The sequence below is a fragment of the Protopterus annectens genome, chromosome 7.part0, assembly GCF_019279795.1.
Source record: "Protopterus annectens isolate FY-2018-M chromosome 7.part0, PAN1.0, whole genome shotgun sequence".
Lineage (NCBI taxonomy): Eukaryota > Metazoa > Chordata > Ceratodontiformes > Protopteridae > Protopterus > Protopterus annectens.
This window is the reverse complement of record NC_056739.1, coordinates 402,662,647-402,687,775: the sequence shown is the minus strand read 5'-3', so window position 1 is coordinate 402,687,775 and position 25,129 is coordinate 402,662,647. Positions and strand designations below refer to the sequence as shown.

The 25,129-nt window shown below is 37.6% G+C and overlaps 1 protein-coding gene across 1 annotated transcript in view; it reads left to right on the top strand.

Moving 5' to 3' along the window:
* The window catches only part of INKA2 (inka box actin regulator 2), a 230,625-nt gene that overhangs the window by 183,206 nt on the left and 22,290 nt on the right, over positions 1–25,129 (top strand). The gene's annotated exons all lie outside the window — the stretch shown is intronic.

Here is a 25,129-nt window from a genome sequence, read left to right as displayed (position 1 = left end):
TAATGACTGCAACAGCGAAACATGATGAACGTAGTACAGTTGTGTACCTACCATAAATGTAGATGTTCGAGTGTATTCACTGTTGCAGTCCAGGTTACCCACCCACCTTCCCCCTTTTCATTGCTGGGACTTCTCTGTACTTCTCAACTCTATACAACCTATGTGGTGTATTTGCTTGTAGATGAGGGAAATGTTTATATTAGTACATGCATGCTTTTTTCCATAATTTTATTTTTCCAGCCTTCCTATCTGGGGGCACCTGACATCTGGGGCAAGAAAAACTGAAGAAAATGGCGTTGGTTGCATCTTTTATACCCCTGGCGCACTGACGTCAGTGAAGAGGTGACAGCAACCGACGCCAGACCAAGACTTTGGAACTCGGGCCGACTGCGGGTAGCCTGCTGGCGGATAACCCAAGTGTAATGACTGCAAAAGTGAATCCACTCGAATATCTACATTTATGGTAGGTACACAACTGTACTTTTTAGAATGTCGAAATTCTGAATGGAGATCTGCATACAGCACAGAAAGGGAGATTTCCCTTTTCCTCACTGTAGTGCGATCACGGAGCTGGTATTAATTAAGTAGCATGGGTGTAGTTGTTTTTTTTTTTTTTAATTTTGGATTTGTTTCAGAATTTCGATATTCTGAAACATCGATCATATGGTTTTGATCATATGACATTCAATGTTTTGGAATTTTGAGATTCTGAAGTGAATCTATATTTATATATATATATATATATATATATATATATATATATATATATATATATATAGATAGTTTTTTTTTGTTTGTTTTTTTAAGCTTTTAAGCTTTGACTTACAAAGATCACTCAACTTGTGTTCTCTCTTTTGAGCATTCTGTGGCAGATAGTTGCTGGACCTTGGTGGACACAACACCCCCACAAAAACACTTCTGTGTTTTTGTTTTCAACTAAACATTCTGGCTTAATTTGAACAATGGAATGTTAGTCAATGGACTGCATTTTCTATTTTAATTTATATACTCATACATATATCTACCATTTAACCATCTATCCATCCTTCCTCAACCCTTTGTTCCCATTTTTTCACATGGGGTCAAGGTGTCACAAGAAAAGTGGCAATAATCTAGAGCTAATTGCGGCTAATAATGTGTGTGTGTGTGTGTGTATATATATATATATATATATATATACACACACACACACACACACACACACACACACACACACACACACACACACACACATATATGGCTTAGTAAGAAAATGGTAAAACACAAAATACTGAAAATCAAAATTTTGAGGTCATAGTATCTGAATATCAAAACAATGAAAGATCAAAATATCAAAATAATTTGCTTGCTGCTCCTGCAGATCCTCTGCAAGCATTTGTTTCTAGGTTTACGCTGGTATGGAGAGTAGATATTTAATATTTTTTCTGTAATGTGGTGCTCTAGCAATTCGTTTCTCAGGATTTTGGTGTTCAAGATTCTGTATTTCAACATTTTCTTAGTAAGCCAATATAGATTTGGTTATCTTATTCCTTCTAACTGCAGCAGTTTATTACCACAACCCATTGTATCTCTAGGACCGGCTTCATCATTGGTCCTGCAGAGTGATACATCTGACACTGGACATGCATTCAATCTGGCTTGACAAGTTATGATCAGCAATTTATGTTTTCAATATAGTGAGCTGCAAAGAAATGCAAGAAACCCATGTACAGATAGAGATATTTATATTTTGTTTTGTCGGTGTTTGTGCGTGTGTGTGTGTGTGTGTGTGTGTGTGTGTGTGTGTGTGTGTGTGTGTGTGTGTGTGTCTGGATCTACTTTGAAATAACATAATCTTCTTTTTGGCTTTTCCCGGTTACCAAAATCGCTAATGTCATATCACTGAGATGAAAAACGTAGAACACCAAAACTGTAAATTATTGACTGTCATATTATTGAAGATGTATACAACAAGTAAAGCCATGATAATCCATTATATCTCTATGCCTTTAAAGATCTCTGCTATGTGCTTTACCATCATGGCGGATGTTACGTTTAACGCAACAGACTGCAATCTCTTCCTGGTAAGGAACATTATCTTAAAAAGTAAGGAAACAATATGTATTCATGGACAGGTTAACCAATATCCAGAAACAGTCATCATCATCATCATCATCATCATCATCTTCTTTTGACTGTTCCTGTTAGGGGTCGCCACAGCGGATCATCTGTTGCCATTTCTTCCTATCCTCTGCATCATGCTCTTTCACACCAACCACCTGCATGTCCTCTCTCACCACATCCATAAACCTTATCTTAGGCCTTCCTCTTCTCCTCTTACCTGGCAGCTCCATCCTTAGCATCCTTTTCCCAATATACCCAGCATCCCTCCTCAGCACATGTCCAAACCAATGCAATCTCACCTCTCTTGCTTTGTCTCCAAACTGTCCAACCTGAGCTGACCCTCTAATATACTGATTCCTAATCCTGTCCATCCTAGTCACACCCAGTGCAAATCTTAACATCTTTAACTCTGCCACATCCAGCTCTGACTCCTGCCTTTTCGTCAATGCTACCATCTCCAACCCATATAACATAGCTGGTCTCACTACCCTCTTGTAGACCTTCCCTTTCACTCTTACTGGTACCCGTCTGTCACAAATCACTCCTGACACTCTTCTCCACCCATTCCACCCTGCCTGTACTCTCTTCTTCACCTCTCTTCCACACTCGCCATTACTCTGAACTGTTGATCCCAAGTACTTAAACTCATCCACCTTTACCATCTACTCCCTGCATCCTCACCATTCCTCTACCCTCCCTCTCATTTACACAAATATATTCTGTTTTAGCCCTGCTGACCTTCATTCCTCTCCTCTCTAAAGCATATCTCCACCTCTCCAGGGTCTCCTCAACCTGGTCCCTACTCTCACTACATATCACAATGTCGTCTGCAAACATTATAGTCCATGGGGCCGCCTCTCTAATCTTATCTGTCAACCTGTCCATCACCCCTGCAAATAAATACAGTGCAGTGTTAAATATATTCATCTTGTAAGTAGTAATGTGTTTAAAACTTGAAAAAAGAGAATAGTTGCGGTATTTGTAGCTACTGCTTGACATTGCTATTACAACTGTAAATACAGTAAGCTACAATTTTACAATCATATAACCACGTTGATATAGATTTGAAAAAATGTAATTACTTCCTTTCAAGGTAATAAAGTATTTTTAATTTAGAGCACTTGAACTTAAAGTTTAAAGGGGTTTACTATCAAATTGTCGATCCCGTTTTGTGCGACGCGCATTGCCCGAACGCGGAACTGCGAACATCACTACACCGATGCCCAGATGTGCGAACGGCAAAATCTGGCCCCCATCCGACCCATGGTAGCATGGGTGTGGAGGTGTTGCGCGGCCGGTAATGTCGATCGTCGGAGTTTCGCGGTTTCGGTTCGCTATCGAAACGGTTTCGGTGTTTCTGTTCACGCAAACGCGTCGATGAGGTCGCCGTTCGCACGGAGTGCATTCGAACATTTAATAGTAAACCGTTTAAAGGATATGTTTTTTCTTCTTAAAAATGGATACCTTTTTTCCTTACACACTGCATGAGTTGAGACATGTAAACATACTATCTGCAACTTAACATTCGATGTTTTGAATGTCACTATTTTAACTTTTCAGTTTTCTAAGTTTTTGGGATATTCATCTCGATGATATGACATTCACGACTTTGGTAATTTGTTATTTCAAAGTAAATCCATATATATATATATATATATATATATATATATACACATATATAAATATTGAGAGAGATATACACACACACACACACACACACACACACACACACACACACACACGCGCGCACACACGCACACACACACACACACATGTATATCATACCTCTCAACTATACAGATTATCACAGAATGTCTAGATTTGTGTCTCATATTTTTGGTACATTCCTCATGCAATTTGTGTTTTTCTAGCAAATCGGTGAGGATTAAATTCACTAAATAAGGACAGCCATTTGAGTTAAAGACTTCATAAACTTTTTAAAATGCATAAATCATTATCATTTTATTTTACCAACTTTCTAAAATCTCTAAGAGCATTATTTAAAATTTGTCTCTATTTTTAGGCCTTTGTCTCCCCAGTTTCTTTGGCTTTGTCCAAATTTCTTGTGTAATAGGATTTGAGATATATATGTGTATATATATATATATATATATATATATATATATATATATATATATATATATATTCATATATACATACACACACACACACACACACACACATATGCACAGCTCATGGCTGATGTCTACACCAAATAAAAATATTTAAATGATAAAGCTTTTAGTTTTACTTACTACAGTCTGTTGAATGGATTGCTGTATTTCTTATTATTCATGTCTGATGTTTATATATATACAAGTAATTTAAATAGTAAATTCTTTATTTTTTCTTGATGTAAAGACAGCTGAACAGATTTCTGTATTTCTGTGTCCTCTGCCCCTTTGTTAAAAGGAAGTATGTATGACAGAGAGGTCCCTGCATCTCATTCTAATGCAGAGCAGACTGTGGCATTTCCTGCAGAAAGACAACTGCAGTATATGGAGTCTGACAAAGCAAGAGCTGTGTAGCAAAGCAGCTGTCTGATGTCATAAAGCTGCAAGGGTAAATGTAGAAAAAGTGCACTGTATCAGCAGAACTATCTGCAGATACCATGTACATTTTTAAAGATCTCCTAGAAATGTCACAGACTACCTAACAGTACAGCTTGCACGGTGACAGCAGATTATATTAATAATTCTTATCCAGTCCATCTTAAGCTATAAAAGAATCTGAAATAATGGATAGTAGTTCATACCCAGCATTGCTTTAACAAAAGTCATATTTTAAATTACACATAATTAGGTATACTCGAACAAATGGCAGCATTTTAGTTGGTACCTGTTTACAGGCTTTGTGATTCACAATTCTGCTTACTGAAGCAATATAAAACCTTTCCTGTAATATATCATGTTGTGTACAGAATGCTAAGTATGAACTGTGCACACTTTGCATGTGCTGCAATGCAATTAAAACTCAGATCTATGCCTCTTGTGTGCTGATGGAAAAAAGGACTATGTTAACAAAAACAAAAGGCACTGCAGTGCAGTTTTTCACATTGTTTTAGTCACGTAGGTGTAGAAGTGTTTTAATTTGGAATAGGATACTATCCTGAAAACAGTAGTAAGAGAGAAAAGCTGATTATTGGGAATGCGGTGCAGATCTTTACTTTGAGAGCCAGTCTATATCCAGTTATGTAGATTCCTGTGAACATGTACAGATTTGATTTTACTAGCTAATTTATAGCAATTATTTCACACTAAATTAAAAAAAACATTGAACCTTCTTAGCACTAAGACAAAGTCTGTCTGTCTGCTGCTTTAATGTCTGCTGATGATGGCGGATACTTTTATAGAGAAGATGTGTGAGCTGGCGATGGACTGAGCATCTGACTACCTGCCCTTCTTTCCAGGGAGAATATGTATGGATGGTACTACTGCTGCAGAACTTTGTGGCGATCAAATCCTAGTGCTACATCATGTGGTACGGTGAATTGTGTGGCACATTAGAGGGTATAGTTTGGAATATTGTTCTCCAAATGACATGTTCATTTAGTGGGGGAAAAAAAAGAAGACTGGCCCCATATGAAGATCAAGACCAGTCCACAAACTGGTCCTGGAAAAGCAACATTCCATTATCCCAAACCTTATAATGAAGCAGGATATCAGGGACTAAAACTCTTGGTTTACTGTTCAGCTATGATCCTTCACATGATGTGGTATCTATGGAACAGCTGACAAAGCAGATAGTAAGCTTATTCCCGTAATGAGCATTTTTAAGTGGGAATAACAGACTACTATAATATCCACAAGAGTGCGGGATATTGGCACACCACCATTAAAAAATATTGAGGGAAAAATGTGACTTCCATGTGTTACACTTCAGAAGCTGTAATTTCTTTTGCTTTTGCAAAAGTGATGAAGCCTGGCACACCTTTCCTATCATTGCCTTATTTGCAGACATACACACTGGCTACTTTGTGACAGAGTCTCCTTTCAACCATTCCCTTTCCTGCTCATGTTCACACTCACATGATATCCTTCCTTTAGACTTAGTCATTCTTCAGCTGGCAGGTGTTTATTCTCATTCAGTGGTTAAATATAGAACCTAGAAGTTCTCATGTTGCTAAGTATGATTAAAATGAGAGTTGCAGTATATCCTGTATCACGGCAATACTCACTTCAGCAACAGAGAATATGAAAACGTGCTTTAATTCAAAATAGTACTCCAGAACAATTTATGTTAACTTGATTTATCATTTTCACTGATTTCCAAAGTAGTGCACACATCAGTGTCAGTGTTAATAGTAGGCTGATAGTTCTAAGACACTGCACACCATCTTCTGCCATAAAGCAGAATACCACCCAGGCTACTTGGCGTATCCTTGGCTCTTCTGACACTATGAATGAAGGCTCTTTAACTTCTTTCTTGCCAAACATTTGAAAAGGGGAAAGGGATGCTGTAACCAAGACGTAGCAGTCACAAAAAATTATTTCACTATAGCACTCAAAGCATAGTTTCTTTGCAAGGGAATTTCACGGCTAGACTTAGGAAAGAAATTCTTAACCTTATCCTTAGAGGACACAAAAAAAAATATTAAAACTGATTTAGTTTTAAGTGCATTCTCACGACTCATGAGTTTAATAGCAGTCAGGCACTCTTTATATAAAAGTAAAGTGTCCACGCCACTTTAATTATATAGCAATTCAATTTGGATATAACCTACTTAATCTACAGAGGAAGGGTTTTATGCCAGACTTTTTACATGCTTGGGTTGATTTCATGTTACACCATTTAACTGATAAAGCTACCGCTGCTTTTATGTGTTTGCAAAAGTATGAATGTGTAACTTTTATTGTACTATAGGTGCTTTGTTTTATGCATGATGTATGAAATTCTAGTGTTTACCATGACAGCAGCAGATGTCTGTGACTGAAGGAATCTTTGTTCCCAATTTCATCAAATCATATTATTTTATTAAATAGATTCTTTCAAAAGCCAGACTGCAGTGCATTAGCTCATACTGCATAGATATTTGCCCTATATCCTTGCCAACTCACATTTAACTTAAAGGCCGGAAGAGTCAATCAGGGAAGGCTGAGAGTGGGCAGCCAATGCCAGCAAACCTATTTTAAGGGGTGGGATTTATTGAGTCTTGGCACATGGATTACCACCTTGTGGATGGCTAGGTGTTACAGGATGTCAAATGCATAGACATTCCCCTTTCAGTGTTTGTCACTGGTTAGAGGTATGTGTGGATGCATACAATCCTGCATCCTTATGAGCTTTGCCATACCAGATTTTAGACTGTATTCCCCAATGTTCTGTACCCACACATTAAATATATTCTGTAATTCTGCATATGGATTTGAAGGATGAAACAAGTATAGTTAGACTGACAGCTTTGGGAAGTCTGGTTGCATGATCCCTCCCCCCAACACCTCAGTCTGATAATACACATATGGTCATATTGCTTTCAATTTGAATATGAATATAAAGAATGAAGTTTTGTACCTTTTCAGGTTATGATCATCATTGAAATCTGTTTTATGGCTGCTAGAGTGGATTGTTGCTGAAATTAATCTTAAGGCATTGCCTCTGTGGATGTTTATAATTAATTTTTAGTCCATTTGTTTTTACAGGGAATCTTCTAATAATGTCCTTTATCTTTATGTACTATATCGTGTGCAACAATACATACATTGAAGTTTACAATCACACTGTAAATCAGTCTGTTCTTCTTTCTGATGACACAGTACATACCATAATAAGCTCATGGAGCGAATTAAAAGTTTAGTTAGCGATATCATGTTCTAATTCTTGCCCACACCAAATCTTTAAATGTTGGTGGGCTTTTAGAAGCAGCATGTGCAATTCCATCCCAACATGTTGCTTCCTGAAAACTATACCAATACAGTCATGGCTGCCATTGATTGTCTTGTGACTGTTTTTCTGACTAGAGTGGTTGCAGTAGGTTTGAGTCAGCCAGCTCCATATGCAGTGGAATCATTTTCTGAGTTGAACTTTCTAAAGAAAGGAAAAGGGATATGTGCACACTGCATTATGTATGCACCAAGGACCAAAGGAGCGAGTGTTTTTTTTTTTTTTTGTTAAAAATAATGTTTCATAATTTAATCCTATGTGGTAAAAATAAGGTTTAGAAACCTTGCAAAATGGTGTTGGGCTTATCTGACTGCACACAAAATAAGTTGCACAACTAGGCAGATCATAGAGGAGTAAAGCACCAAATTAAAGTGTGGGAGATGGAAATGGTAAGCGAAATTAGTATGCAGTATATAAATCCACTGTAAACCCTTGGAATATAAAGCACTTGAATTAAGCACAATGACAAATGCTTCCATGACCATGATGAAAGTATGTATTTCATACTTAACATTTTTCTTAGATTTTGGAAGCCATACTGACAGGACCAAATATCCGTGAATGGGTGGGGGGAGAAGTCAGAAAGTATAATAAGAAGAGGCATGGAGTGTGTTAAATGTAAATAAATATGTGGCATATTCTTGATTCAGTGCTCAGGTATGAATAAAGATTTCTGTCAAGTAAAAGCAAATAATAAAAGTAGGAAATGATGGAGCCACATTAGTAGATAATGGACTGATCCTCCTGTATAAATAATAGAAGGCCAGAAAGGATGTCTTGGAACTTGACCAGAAAGGATCCTAGATAGAAACAACTTCAAAAAAGTAATAGCAACAAGGACAGATTATATGAACTGAAGAAAAACCTAGTATAGTATTTGAGAGTCTGCTGTGGGATACTAAGAACTAGACGCTAGCAGAATATTTTGGGAAGGCAATAAGACATTTCCTTGACCTTATTTATGCAGATTTAATTTGGAAATAGGAAGATAAATATTGAAAAAATCAAACATGACACTTCATGTTTAAGATTAATTAGAATAATTGCTCCTTAAGAAAACGAGAACTGACATTTTGTAATGGTAGCAAGAATTTTTTCTCCAGGGTAATGGGGCTGGGCAATTTGATTGTGGATTTTAAAAAATAAGTTATTAAAGTTGGACATATCCTTATTTAATGCTCTGGAATTGATAAACAGTGAATTACTTAGTGGAGTAATTTAAGTTCTTCTCTGTGTGATACAAAGAATTCCCCCAGTATCATGTTTCTAAGATTCTAGGTTATCAATTCTGACATTTATTGAATAGACTAAAAGGTCTTAATTTCCCTGTCTCCTCCTAATTTAAAGATGAAAAATTATCTTCAAAACTCATTCCATCTTTTTGTTGCTGTATTCATAGGGTAACGTTTAATCACTGTTAACTTTAAAATGCCCTGTACACTCCTAGCAATTCAATTATACATTATGATTGTAAGCACCAGAAGAACCATTTCATTGTTTGTAGGTCACTGACTGACTGCCTGCGTGTGGGCATTTGCAAAAAGAAACCAAGGGGATCTCACTTTTTGCTGAAATACATTTGAAAGACTTCCTTCCTCATCAAAGAGAAAAGTCACTAACAAGCAACATTGTCTCTGCTGGTCTTTCTAGACAGTATGAATGTAGCTTGTGGGCTAAAAAATATGACAACAGTGAAGATGTTCCACTACAGCCTGTCACTTCACAGAACTGGGTGACTGGACATTCATCTGATTCTTCCCATAGCTTTAGAAATCATTAGTTAAATGACAGGAACTAGCCATAACAGCTTCGGTCTTAACTTTGATAGCAGTAGAACAATAATTTTATTGCCAGAAAATATAAAAGTACTGGGCATCCACAATTCAGAATGTGCCTTTTACATCCTAATTCTTAATTTTTCCGTTTAAATTTGTGTTATAAACCTAAATTTATTTATTTAACACTTGTTGACCAGGAAAGTCTGACTAAGACAGAGACTATTTTCAGTGGAGGCTCCAAATGTATGTCTTTGGAATGTGGGAGTAACCGGAGGAAACCAATGTGAATGCAGGGAGGACATGCAGACTCTGCACAGAAGGCACCCCAGATGAGAATCAATCCAGAAAACCCATTGCTGTGAGGTGACAATGTTAACCACCGCACCACTGTGCCACCCAAATGAATGATTTGATAATGTGCACACATGTATGCCGTGCCTGTGTACGCCCTAAGGTGCTGAATTGAAGTAGAGGTATATACTCGGATAACAGAGCCAGAGATATTTAATTTTAGGGTGGTTCAAAATAGTATTGGACTTTCCAGCTTCATAGTTTTCTTCCTTTAACATTTGGGGTTATTTTGTATTTCCATTTCATCTACCTCCTAATGTACCCAGTTAGTAAGTACTTTGTTTCATGCAAAGTGTGTTAGGGTTTGACATATCAAGTCACTATCTGCATACTCTATGAGCATCAGCAAATTTAATCCCCCTTTATGACATAATGGGGACATTTAGAAGCCATTGTTCTCTTCACAATTACCCTGAATCTCATTTGAATGAAAATCGTTCCCCTCACTATTACCCTGAATGCCAAAGTCTGAATGCCATTCAAATTAAACTCAACAATTCATATCTTGCAAAGCAGACATTCTTAAATAGTTTGCAGTTCAGAAAGTCCTACTCCTCCCCCTCCCCCCACCTGTTAATGCATTTTCACTCCAGGTTTACTCAAACGTGGAAAAATAAAATGTTGGTTTTGCACATCGATGCATCTGGTTATGTAACCTTGAGCGAATAATGGAAGATTAAAATCTGGGTTAATTTTTCACTCTTCCTGCTTAACCCTGCATGCAGTACCAGACATTCAGCTGATTCTAACTATCTTGTCAATTTATTCCATGCACAGGGTTTGAGCTGCGCTCATTCATTACCATTATGTGGTACGAGCCAACATGAGGCATAGCTGTCATAAACGCAGCCATCAGGAGATTTTTATATAATACCTAACCTGCCCCTGTGCATGTCTTGAAGAGTATATTGGGGGTGGTTCATGCAATGAGCACTTTGTGGGACAACATCCATCTGTGCAAGGGTGTAGTTCTAGCAACCCTGCCTTCCACATAATTAAACCATTTCTCCTCCCAATGGATCCCCGCTTTCCATCATGAAAATGAGGAGAAGATGTGCCCCCCAAATCCGCACACCCCCTCCCCCTAGGATGAGGTTAGCAGGCAAAAATGTCATCATTCTGTCCCTCCAAGTTGGGTCCTCCAAGACTGTTTAACAAACCCAAATCATCTGCTCTTGTAATCAGGACTCCACTGGTGCCTGGAATTACCAGGCCACAGCAGATGGTGGCATATAAACATTTTCCCTTCAGGACTGTAGTTTTCAAATAAATGATGTCTAGATATGTTTTCAGTTTGTGCAGTGTCTTTGATTTCCCCTCACAGTCTACTGTGGGACTTTGACCAAGTCACTTAACCAGACATTGCTTCCAGGTCACCCCATGAAAAGGGGCTGTGGGTCCAGTGGGCCTAACTGGTTAACAAATGGGTATGGTTATGATTATTAATAATACTAATAATAATAATGAGATATCACCTCACTATTTTCCCATATCACTTGTTTGACTCTGTACCTAAGTTGCAGGAGTGAGCAGTTGACTAAGTCACATTCTGACTGACACTCATTATGGCTTCAGAACTTGACAAGGTGTTGTCAGCTCATTTGTTCTCCATATCATGAATAACTGACTACAAATGAGAATGAAGCTGTTAGATCATTAACATGTTCCACTTGGCAGAGAACAAGTTCCAATGCATCTTTGTTGTTCATTCTTTACTTCTCATTCAATCTGAAAATACCCGACAGACTGATCACAAACAACTATATTAACCTGACGACAATGCACGGTAAGAGGATCGCAAGTCTTGGTTCTACGAACAGTGATGGCTGCTGTCCATACACAATGCCATCGTTCTCCTCTCATGTATCCAAGTCACTATATGACATCCAATCAATGCTTGGATGTCACTATATGACATCCAATCAATGCCTGGATGTCACTCTATGACATCCAAGCATTGATTTGTTACATATAGGAAACAAATGTCGATTTAATAGCCTTTATCAAGCATGCCAAAGCCCAAACTTTCATTTTAGAGTCAGGAAGTCTGGGAGTTACAGTTCTATCCGTCCTGATGTAATTGAAATGATCAACAGGCTACATAAACGGTTAAACATTGTACAAAAAATGACCCAGCCAGTAAATCCAATAATTTATTTTTGTAATAAGAAAAACTTGACTTCTCCAGCGCCTCAGCAAAAGCCTTTAACAGAGTATACCAATACCATTTCTCATTTCTTTTTGCATAATAAAAACAGCACTAATAAAACAATTAAGAACAACTCATTACAAGAGCCATTTCCAATTAAGCTCTCTATTTAACCCCTTAGGATACAGAGTGTTTAAACGTTGTACTCCTGAGTAGTGTGCTGAGTGAGTGATAGACTAGTCATTCATTTGATAGGTGTAGAATGAATGAATGCATTTACAGTATTGTTCAAGTACTGTTTGATATGCCATAGGTGAAGGACTATGGTGATGAGAAAATGGTTGTATCACTCACATGTTTCATTAGTGTGCACATCTGGCACTGCTTGGACTGCAGACAGCATTAAATAACAGGTGTTTCATATGGAAGCAAGATGGAAAACGACTGGATGTGGAATGAGACACATCATTATTTGTTGATTATGCAACCATGGAATAGGAATATTCAGGTGAGGAAGAGACATGTTCCCTGTAGATGGTGAGGGTGACATAAGTTGTTCATTTTACTCTATTACTATAGTTAGAATTCAGGTATTCTCCTAGTATAAACTTATAATATGCTGTTTTTATTACAGGAAGGTATAGGAAGTGGTGATTAGCATAACCTGAGATTCAGGTTCAGGGCATTCTGGTGTGGACATACAGGGATGTCATTCTATTGACTTTATCTGGAAAGTGCTCCCTTAATATAGAAGATTTTACCAGATGCAATATCAGCCGAAGAATGCCCTCTGCTGGTTTGGAGACTCAGCTGGAGCTCCTCTCAAAAGACCCACATATACAATAAATACTCTCATATTTGCATGTTGTACCCCCCCCTGAAGTAATAAAGTGTGAAGATGACCACCACTATATGTTGTGCTTTCAGTGCAAGCCACTACCATCACTGTTGTTAAATCTCCCCAGAAGTAAGACCGGCTTTGTTGATGTCTGAGCTGAAACTCTATTCTATTTATAATAATCCATTACATGTATGATATCATGAACAGGGGACTGCAATTACTGACATATTTCATGTAGATACCATATTGATGGTTCTCTAAAAATTTTCTGCCCGAAGACTTTAGAAGCTCCGTTGAACTTAAGTAATCAGACCCTTTGATCCTTATGGAGAGGGGTAACATAAATATTCTGCCTGTCTCTGGTTTATTTGCAGCTAAATTACAAGTGCTAAAAACTTCATAGGAGTGTAGTGATAGGCTTCTAAAGATCCGCTTGAATCAATAGCCTAGTACATACACCTAGTATATACCTATGAACCTATCAATACTATTATCAATGAGGTTGCTTACCAATTTGGTTACAGCTTATTTTATCCAGTTTTTTTAAGAATGCACTCAGATTTTTTTCATCTGAAATTTTATGGCAATGTGACTTTTTTAAAGCTAGGGTGAAGATTTTTTGCCAACTATGTTCTCTGGAATAACCATAATGTTTCTTTCTTACTGTACACCATACACATGAGCAAGTATTTTTGATACTGTATCCACTGCTATTACATCTGCTGTATTTATTACAGACTGCATGCTATACGGTATGACTGTATGCAATTGAAGTATATTGTCTAACTTGTCCTATGAGCCTTCTTGTATAATGCAATTTCATTATGTATGCCCTATTTACTGTTTTACATTTACTTTGCTTCATATGTAGCCCTTTATTTATTTATTTTTTATTGGGGTGAACATGAAGTTCTAGTTACAGCATTTATCTGTTTGTGTTTTTGATGTCTGCAAGTTACCTTTGCTGACGAGTAATAAAGAAGATGAAATAATATAGCAATAACCCACGTCTGGGTGTGGGCAATGCTGGATTTACCCATGGTTGGTGTGGTTTGGTCACGAGGGCGAAGCCCGAGTGGCCAAACAAAGCCAACCGTGGGTAAATAAAGCATTACCCACACCCAGAAGTGGGTTATTGCTATTATACAATGACATTATTTAAGAAAAAAAGTAATTACTTTTCTTAAATAATGGCATTGTATAATGCCTCCTTGCTGCCCTTCTGCAGCTGTCTGGTATTCTGCAGCAGTTCTGATGTACTGCGCATGCGTATGCCTATGCAGTACATCAGAGCTGTGGGCAAAAGCAATGGAGAAAGCAAGATCTCCGTTGCTTTTTACAAACTGTTTTGCTATATTAAATGGGTTTAACATAGCGAGACAGCTTTAAAAAAAGCAACGGAGAATCTCCGTTGTTTTTTTTAAAGCGGACTCGCTATGTTAAACCCATTTAACATAGCGAGACAATTTTGATAAAAGCAAAGGAGAAAGCAAGATCTCCGTTGCTTTTTACAAACTGTCTCGCTATGTTAAAGGAGTTTAACATAGAGAGACAGCTTTAACAAAAGCAACGGAGATTCTCCGTTGCTTTTTTAAAGCTGTCTCACTATGTTAAACACGTTTAACATAGCGAGACAGTGTGAAGCAATGGAGATTTTGCGTTCTCCGTTGCTGTAAAAAAAAGAGTTATAGTAATGGAAAAATTCCAGGTGACCGGACCTTTTTCCATTACTATAACTCTGATTTACAATGTGCACGCTGACCAATCAGTGTGCACGTTTTTGAATATTAATGGGGGGGTCATTGTATAATAGTATTTCCCTTATTTTGTTGCTTGCAGTCCATTAAACTGATTGTTTACTGGAGTTTGATATTCCAATACTGTAGTTCAGGATGGGGTGAAGGAGGCATAATCAGAACAGTAGAATAATTGCTGGCTGGAAGCAAGTGCAATAAAGATAGTCATTTAAACAGCCACAGTTTAATTTATTTAGTGTGTCTCTGTGTGTCTGTGTGTTTGTTTTAGTAACTATAATCAGGAGCTGGTGTAGTTCTTTATTGCAGTAACTGAAAGGTGTGGCGTACATTTTTTTGGTCCATAACCTGTAGTTGAGCAGGGTACCAGTCTGGGGATTGCCCAAGGCTCCAACTGACCTAGCTGAAGGTCTGTTACATCACAAAATATCATCTTGTTTGGGTGTGCCTGCTATCCCACTGGAATAAACCCACTGCATCATGGGATGGATGTTTTAGCCAACAGAAGCTTTTATTACTTCTCAAGTGTCACTGCTCTTCTATTCCAATGAATACAGAACCTTGATTCTGTATCTATCTGATTTCTGCCTGTCTTCTGTTACTGTTATTTTTGTGGAGCAGGGAGTTAACACTTTTTATAACAACAGGAATCAACATTTCGAGATTAAACTGTCAAACATTGTTAGTGTCTTACTAAATTCAAAATGTTCTTGTACCTTAGGGCAAAAATCCATGACAGACTGAAAACAAGACTAAAGGTTCTATTGACTATCTGGAAAACACACCCTTGTGCAAAATTATTGAGCTTTTTATTGTGCATGCTTTTCTCCCTTTGTTACAGGGTTTCAAAATAAACCATGAAAAGGTGAACAATCTGTAAAACAAAACAAGCAGGCTTGGCCTGAACCATGTATTTAGATGCTTATTATATTTCATGAAACTAAAGCATCATGCTTTGGATTCATAAAAGCCAGTAAAATGTGATAGCCTCTGCCTATTAATAATAGTTTGTATAAAGCAACTGTCTGTTCTGTAATGTATAATCAATAAAGTATCTATTTTATTGAGGCACATGTTTTATCATGTAAATTAGCACAAGCAAGTTCAATACAAATAATTTCTCCAGTTTATTAACTGCCTTTAAATTGCATTCTACCTGTGGTTTTAACCAATTGCAGTCCGCTTTTTTGTTTATTAAAATGCTTACTGTACCTACAAGCTTTGAGAAGTATGTCTCACTGTCATTGCATGTTGCAATTGCATTGTCTTCACTCAGCTGCTGTCCACGATTGTTGCAGAAACGTAAACCTGGTCAGAAACAAAAACTGTGCAGTGAATCACTTATCTTAATGGCATCATTTTAAGATATGGTTGTTTCTGTCAATGGTATTCATGTTAATTTCATCAGGGTAATGACTTGTGGGAAGCGGGATCTGAAATGAGTAAGTCAGTATTGGTGAAGTCACAGCTTGACAAAAAGTGTTTCATTTGATCAGCATTTCACCAAATGGGAAAGTAATGTTTATTTATTTATTTATTTATTTATTTATTTATTTATATGTACAGTTTGTTAACTGGGGTAGAGCACTGATCCCATTGGTCCAATGTCACGCTCAGCCCACAATATGAACACACATCAAGTGGGAAATAAATAATGTATGCAATAAAATAGTACACTCAAAACAAAGGTTTAGTTAATATACAACAGACAAATGATTTAAGAATGTAGTCAACAGAAGTCACTGTGTATACAATGTTTGCATCAGTTAAGAGTAGCAATGTATTAGGAGTTAGAGAAGAGATGCTATAGTGAACATGGCAGGTAGAATGTGTTAGAGATTAGGTTATCTGACCTGAAGCAGAGCATTTACAAGCAGCTTGTGTTGTGAAATGTTCTTTATGTTATGACCAAAAGGAGGAGGAGTTAAAGAGGTCTTTATGATTTGAGGGAAGATCCTTCCAGAACTTGGGCCCAAGAGTAGAAAGAGTGGTTACATCACTGCAGTTTAGTTTTAGGTGATTGCAAGAGCAGCCTGAATGGCTATGACATGTAAGATTGTATGAGTGAGGCTGTCACAGCAAAGGGAAGTGATGGAGTTTTCTTTCAGGAGCCAGAAATGTTGGGAGCCAAGGAGAAAACTGGCTCACTGCTGAACCGACAGCCAGTTGGCTTTGTCTAGTATAAGACACTGGTGTTAATACTTTGGGGAAAGGGTAATGAAGGGGCAAATGGAACTGGAGATTGTTAAGATGGTGGCAGAATTTCTTTGGGAGGCAGATGCTACAAGACATAGACAGTATTCAGCTTGGGCTATAAGAATCACTTTGCCAGTAGTACTTCTTTTTGGACAGGAGAGGAAAGAGGAGATTTTGTTGGCCCAAAAGAGTAGAGAGTTTATCTTTTTCTGGATGTTTTCGAGATGATGGTGGAAGTTAAGTGAGGGATCAAGTCAGACTGCTAAGTATCTGGATGTGTTAACCTGCTCAATGGCATTATTAACGTGGTCAAGAATAAGAAGTGAGTTGGGGTTCTTTTGCCTTTAAGTGGAAGTTCCAAAGAGCACCATTTTTTTCAGGAGATAAGAAATATTTTTTTGCTATTGAGCCAGCTAATGAGGGAAAGGAAATCGCTTAGCAAATCATGTTGAATTAAATGGGCTGCGTGGTTGGAGCAGAAGATGACTATGTCATCTGCATATCGTTGGTGAAGGTTGAATGTAAGCTTATTTATAAAGATGGAGAAAAAAATAGAGACAGTATGGAGCCTTGAGTAACTCATTTAAGTAAGGTAGCGGTGGCTGATAGATTGTTAAAATATACTGAGAAATGTCAGTTAGATAGGTAATTTTGACAACAAGGAACAAAGCTAGGGCTAATCCCAATGTCAATAAGGTGGTTATATAGGATTCCATGGCCAATCAGGCCAAAGGCTCAAATATGGCTCCAGTAAGGTAGCCTTTGTCCATAGGTAAAAGGGTCAAAGCAGTGAAGGACCAAAGTACAGTGGAAGTGCTGTGGCCAGACCAGAGACCATGTTGCTACCTGGAAGAGAGAGGGCAGTTTAGACTTATATAGTTTGAGAACTGATTTAAGCCCAGGTTTTATTAAACATATTACCAAGGGTTGGGAAGGTAGAGATAGGTGGTAATCACTGGGAAGCTTGGGGTTGGATTTGCTGGGGAGATGTATGCTTTTTGCTGTTTTTCATATATTGCGCATACAGTTGAGTTAATCAAAGCTTGTATATATGTAACAGAGGAGTAACTATGTATTGCATACACTGGAATCTGAACCAAGGGGAGAGGGTGTCTGTCCCTGCAGGTAAGCCAAATTTTAGGTTTTCAAAGACAGGTGTAACATCTCAGTTATCTTTTTAAAGTAGACAAGGGCAATATAAGGGAGAGGTGAGAAAAATGTTGAGTGAGGCAGTGAAGTATGTCAGTTGATGGAAGAGAGGGTGGAGAAGTGAGTACGAAAGTCTGAGGATGAGAGAGAAGAGGAGGAAGAAGGAGCCTTGGGAGGAGTTTTATGACCTGTTAATTGTTTAGGGAAGTGAAAAGGGTTGGATTGAATTGTTCTCATATAATGGCCCTTATGACGACTCTTTTTTTGGACAGGTTTTTGAGGAGGGTGTAGTTTTGTCTGATAGCAGGAGTTGGGTTAGACTTCCAGACAGGGTCTATATTACTTGAGCTGTTCATTGAATGGCATTTTACAGTGAAAATCTCGTTCGGCGAACTGTTATAGTGAGATTGCGGTACAGTGAAGATCTGAATATTTGCACCTTTCCTCACTGTAGTGCAATCTCGGAGTTGGTATATATAATTAGCAGGAGGTGTGGGGGTGTAGCCCCACAATAGCGAGTTTGAGGGCCGACATTTTTGGCCTTTAGGCCTTTCGGTATTTAGACCATTTGGTGTTCTAATATAGACCCTACCAGACATACCATGCATTATCACTGAGAGATATAAGGGTTTTCAATTCATTCAAGTGAGCCCTGTGTTTTTTTTTTGGGCTTCTATAGTCTTGTGATTATAGAGTAGAATGAATGAGTTATTTAGATTACAGAGAAGTTGGGTGAAAAGATGGGCAGCACTGTTAGGGTCTGAGGAGGAGGAAGAGAGTATTAATTCCCATTTGAGAGAGGATAGATACGTTTTTAGTTTGCTAATGTTTACCTGTGATTTATGCCAGAATGTAATGATTTTTGGAGAGGACTTTTTGCAATCAGTGTACATGCTGATACTTATAGGACAGTGATCACAGGGTGGGAGCGTGGGTCAAGATATGAGAAATAAGTGAGGGCTTGCCTGTGATTATTAGATCAAGCAGTGAGTGATGTGATCAGGAAGAAGTGGGTTTGGTGGATCTAGAGGCAAGATATGTGAGATGAAATATATAGAGAAGTTCAAGTTTTGTGAGGGACCAACAATGTTGACGTTAAAGTCACCAAGAAGAATAATAGTTCTGATGTTCTAAACAGAGTAGGTTAAGTCCTTGAGTAGGTTATTAAGCTTTTGTAATGAAGCAATAAGAGGGAGAGTGGCATCAGCTATAAAAACTGGAGAGCTAAATGATGGATTTGTGTTAATAACCAATTTGGAAGGGAATCTGAAGAGGCATTATTTTGAGCAAGGAGTTGTATGTTAATGTCTAACTTGAGAAGGAGACTGCCACTTTCTCAACTTAATCCTGGCCTGGCATTGATAATGTAATCATATCCTGGGAAGAAGTAGTGTGTGGAGAGGTCTTGTGGCTTAAGTCAGGATTCTCTGAGAGCAGTGATATGGGGATTGTGAACACAAGTCAGAGAACTTATTCTATTTTATTTTGAATGCTTTGTACATTAATAAGGAAGCAGAACAAGATGCTTGACCCTGGATTTGACCTGATGTTGCTACATAGGAGTCAGAGGAAGAGTATGGCTATGAACCTTTATGAGGAATTTGGGAAGTTTTAGGGGGCATTTAATGGTAGATGGATGCAAGTTTTACTGGTAGAATTGTGTATATATAGAATGGAATGAGGAGTCTATAGGATAGCAGTGGAGAGGAGCAGTGTAGAGGGGTTAGTAGTAGTACTGGAGGGTAAAGTAAAGAGGGGAAATGGTGTTGAAATGCATTTGTTTGAGGTGAGGACGTTTGAGAGTGGAGAGTTCTTGGATGAGACGGGTTGTAGTAGAAGGAAACACATTTTCTGTGATATTTTTTAAAATAAAAATGTAATGACATATGGAAATTCAGTATGTGTTCCTGTTAAGGAGGAAAGTGGGATATGGGCCTTTAAGTGGAGAAGGGAGGGGAAACAGGCTGAATAAATGAAAGAGTCTGGAGGTGACTGGGGAATTGGGGGGTGGGAGGGGAGAGAAGCAGGCAGAGAATCACACTGAGCGTGATTCATTTAGTTTGAGCAAGCTCAGAAGACCCAGGGACTATAATAGTTACCAGCTTTCTTGCAGCCTACTAAACAGTTATACTATAACAAAAACAGGCCACAATTAGTGTGTATTAGACTATATTAGTACTTGGCTTTCAGAAGCAAAAATTATAATAAAATATCAAGCAGTGTGCAGTAAAAATGGGAAAGAGCATCTCCAAGAGTACCTAAGCAATTCCCATGGTCACACAAAACAAAAAAGAGGTTTTAAACTTTCAACAATTTAGGTCATTTGATGCAAAATAATACACAATTAGGTCTTTGTTATGTTTTAAAAAAGTGTGTGGGGGAGTCTGGTTGAAAGAAGCCTGTTGATAAAGAAGTTGGGGGTAGATGCCTTGTTAAAAAAAGTTATAGCTAAGCCAAACACACTTCAGGCAAAGTTGCAGATCAGACGTTTGGAGATGCTTCTCCAAGAAGAAGTACACAGTTGTAGGACAGCCACAGGAGAGATGGGATACAGAACTGTTTCCCCCAACAAGTTTACTCAGAGCAGAAAGTAGTGCATAACCCTTGACCTACTGGATTGTGGGAATCAGTAAAGTGGTGGTGTTGATTGTAATAGGAAAATAAGAAAGGCGGGATTAATAGTTACATAACCTTGGAAAAGAGTGTTTTCCATGTTTCCTGCGGGTGTGCATCCTTAGAGTTATAAACGTAGGTGGTGAGGTGGCAGAGTAACATGCAAATCCTGCACATGAGTGGGGTGCAAGTGGATGCTGCCAACCTCCACAAAAAAAGATGGCATTTTTTTTTTTTTGTATTCAAACGACACTTTTTATAAGGTCTCTTCAGACAGATGTGATTCACTGAAAAGTGATTTGGTTTTATTTCTCAGAGCAAAAAATAGTAGATAATGCCTGACCTACTGGATCCTTGAAGGGTCAAAAAAAAAAAAAACAGGAACTTTTTACAGCCTCAGCAGACAATAATTGTCCAGGTGTTTGTGTGACGTGATATGAAGTTGTGTCATATAATAATCATAGAATAGTAAAATGTTTTGAATATATCTTTTTTCTGCAGTATCTAAAAGAAAGTCTGAAAATATTTTTTCTAAAATGTAGGGACATTTGCTATTTTGTGTTCATCTGAAGAACGCAACTATTTGGGTCAAGACTGTGCTCTGTAAAGAGGTACGAATGGTAAACCTATTACAAATGGGAACAGAATGATCTTATAATAATTATTTTAAGATTAACACACATAAAAGGTTGTTTCAGTATGACCCACTAATTTTGTGTGTGGCATCTAAACCTGCCATTTGTGAACAGGCAATGGATCAGGTATTTCAAGGAATTCCTAAAATGCAGTGCTACCTAAATGATATCTTGGTGACGGGAAGAATAACTAACAGCAAGTTGGCAAACTAGGAAGAGTCCTCAGTGGGCTAACATTGTAAGATTTGAGTAAGCAGAGACAAATGTGAATTTCTTAAAGGAAAAATCTGGGGGGCATACTGTTTGCAAAAATAAACCATGCATGTTGCAATACAAGATACAAGCTACGTTAAAGGGATAACTTTATGTTTAAACAAATATCTCTGGAGTAGTGGACAATTTGAGTGCAAGTTCACAAGTACCCTGAGGTTGTGGAATTTTATAGTAGGTTGTGTTAAATAAAATGGTGCAGAGGGTGAAGCCCCTGCATGACGGCTGCCTGACCTGTACAACTCATGCCTTTATTGTTGTTTGAATTTGTTTCACATTTTCATTTGAATGGCTCATGCTTAAGTAAGACTTGCATATGTGTAGTACTTCTATTAAAGCTTCAGGATTTGCTACACCGACGTCATACTTAGTGGGAGGCTAGAAAGCGCTGAATTTTGGTGTTTGTATGCCCCCTTTTATATCAGCATGTTCAAGCTTCAATTGATACACGCTGAAAGCACCCAAAAGGTTTTGTAAACTGGCTAAATGTCTGATCAGTGGCAGGAAACATCCCACACAGATTTATGCTACTAATCAGCCATCTATTCGAACATCTACTCTTACAGTAAGCTTGCTTGCACAATTGGTACTTTTGTATGTGTTTTGTCATGCGCTTCTGATTTTTACTTTTTTTTTCTACCCTGTCACTTTATCTGCAACACCATTCCATGCATATGCAGCCTTTCTATGAAGAAATGTTTCTGCTGATAGCTGATAAATGGGTTTTAGATATTGGTGAAGATGACCTTATAGTGTTTACATTATGTGCAAAGCAATTAATTTGGTTTTGTTCATTAACTTTTCAACAAAATAGTAAATACAAACATGCAATTGAAGTGTTTGCCTCTTATAGTTTTAGTTTTCTTGCTTACTTGCAAGAATATATATTCATTTTCTTTGAATTTGTTTACCGAGATGGAATTGTATATCTTACACACATATATATATATATATATATATATATATATATATATATATATATATATATATACACACACACACACACACACACACACACACACACACACACACACACACACACACACATATATGTATCTTATGGTCTTGTGCAGATGGTGCTTTGTAAACTAAGACCTGGTTATTTCTCATTCTGTTCTGCAGTATCCTGTCATAGGTTATGCAGAATGTTAAAGAAATATAACAGCAACTGAGGTATAAGGTTTTACTACCATACAGCTGAGCCTTTCCATTACTTCAGAGATTTTTAAGATGGTATTACCACTAATTACTGTCCAATTAGAATGAATGCCTGTCTTTCATCGCTGCCTTACATAATATGAAATCTCCTTCAAGCAATCTGCCCTGATCATTAATTACTTGTGATACTGGCCACACTTCAGTGATCGCCCACTGTAATTAAAATATGTGCATGAAATGCGAGATTCTTCTGAGTCAGTGAATTCTTACAGAAAGCAATTAATTTTTTCTTCTATGTTGGAGAAAGAAACTACACCATTCTATATTTTTGTTAACATTTTTAGGAGTAATGACAAACATCATATAATTTTGCTGCTGTCTACCTACATAGCTCTCAACTGTCCCTGATTTTATAGAATGTCCCCAATTGTGCCTCATGTTCGTGGGCTCTTCCTGTAATAACTGTGGTTTTCTGGCAAACTGCTGAGGATTGCAGTCTCTAAATGGAAAATATTTGAGTTCCTGACTTCATATCCTTTAGAAAATATACAATAATGTAAAACCTTTTTCCCCTCATTTTTTGGCTTTGTCCTTGAATTTTTTTTTTTGCAAAGAGGATGGGAGGTATTGACAGGCAATAGACTGAATCCAAGAACCTTCTTCAAGATATACAGTGAACAAGTCAAGTGATTAACGAGAAAGAGCTAAAATGTTCTAAAGCTATTTTTCAGCCATGTGTGTTGACTTAATCTTTATAATCTCCACTTTTATAGAATGTCAAAAGGTAAAATGTTGGTGTAAGCATTACGAATGTTAGAAACTATTTGTAAGTATTTAAACAAGGGCTGGCAGAAAAACACATTAATAGATTAATTAGAACGAAGGGGTCATTGTGCCAAGCAGATGCATTGTTGTTCTGCTTTAGTTAGAAAGAAGAAATGCCACTTCACGCACTGCAGAGATTACATTACTGTAGAATACTGTATCGTCTTCTTGTCTTTTTACAGGTGAAAAACAAAGCTACAGAGGGTCCCCCATCAAAACATGAGACATTACTGAGACATGCAGTAGTGTGCTAACTGTTGGCGATCAGGGGCCAACCTTTGGTCAACTGCTACCCTAGGCAAAAGGGCTGCACAGTGCCCCCCCCCCCCAACAACGTGTCAATATCATCCTGGTCTACCTACACCATCCAGATTATTTTTTATTTCTTTGTTTTTCTCACAGTTTTTCTTACTTTTCAGTTTTTCCTGTACTCATTCAACACATTTTAAAGAAATAAGTTCTGTACTATAAAAAATAAACAAATAAATACTGGAAAAGTGCTACTGCTAGAGCGGTGCCCTAGGCAACCACTTAGTTGGCCTATGCCCAAGGCCGGCTATGCTGGTGATTAAGTATAAAGAGTGATTGAATACAATGAAATAGTTAACATGTGCATAACAAAGGCAATTATTACAAAAAGAACACTACATATTCCCATGGAAAACTTGCAGGCTATACAAATCTACCCTTATGTGAAACACCATACTTATCAGTCAGAACTACTGAATGAAAATAACTGCTGCTAAAGCAAACCACAAAGAAACACTGTGATCCAGCAATTACAGAATATCATTGTTTTCTCTGTGTTTCTTTTGATTCTGCTGTTGTGGCTTCATTTGCAACACCAGTGGTTAGTACCTCCTGTTAGTTCTGTGAAAACACGGCTAGTGTCTTCTTCATGTAATGATTATATGGCACACACTCCTGATGCTAAACATACAGAGATACAAAACATAAAGTTAGTCGCTCCAGAGTTAACTAAATACCAGAAACAGGATGCCAGATAATTATGTAGGCAGTAGTTTCGTTTATACAAGTGAGACAAATTCAGAACCAAAATAAATTTATAAACAAAAAGCAATAAATGGTATTGCCTATAGAAGTGCCACCACATATAAAAGTATATATGAGTAATACGTTGTTTTAATTTAATACAAATTATGATAACTTGGATAGCTGTGATAAACACACAGTATGTTATACATTTAGTAAAGTAAGCCAAATAAATTTACATTAGAAACTGGCATCCTCAGACCCTCAAAATCAAAAGTAAGTGATTTGAAACACCAAAATGTCATGCTAATCATTTTGTTTAAAGGCCAGCTAAAACAAAGGGGGTCAAATTGCACAAAGAGTGAAAAATCAAAGATATTTTGCAATACAATTCTCAGTTCTCAGAAACCGGCATATAATTATCTGAAAACTAT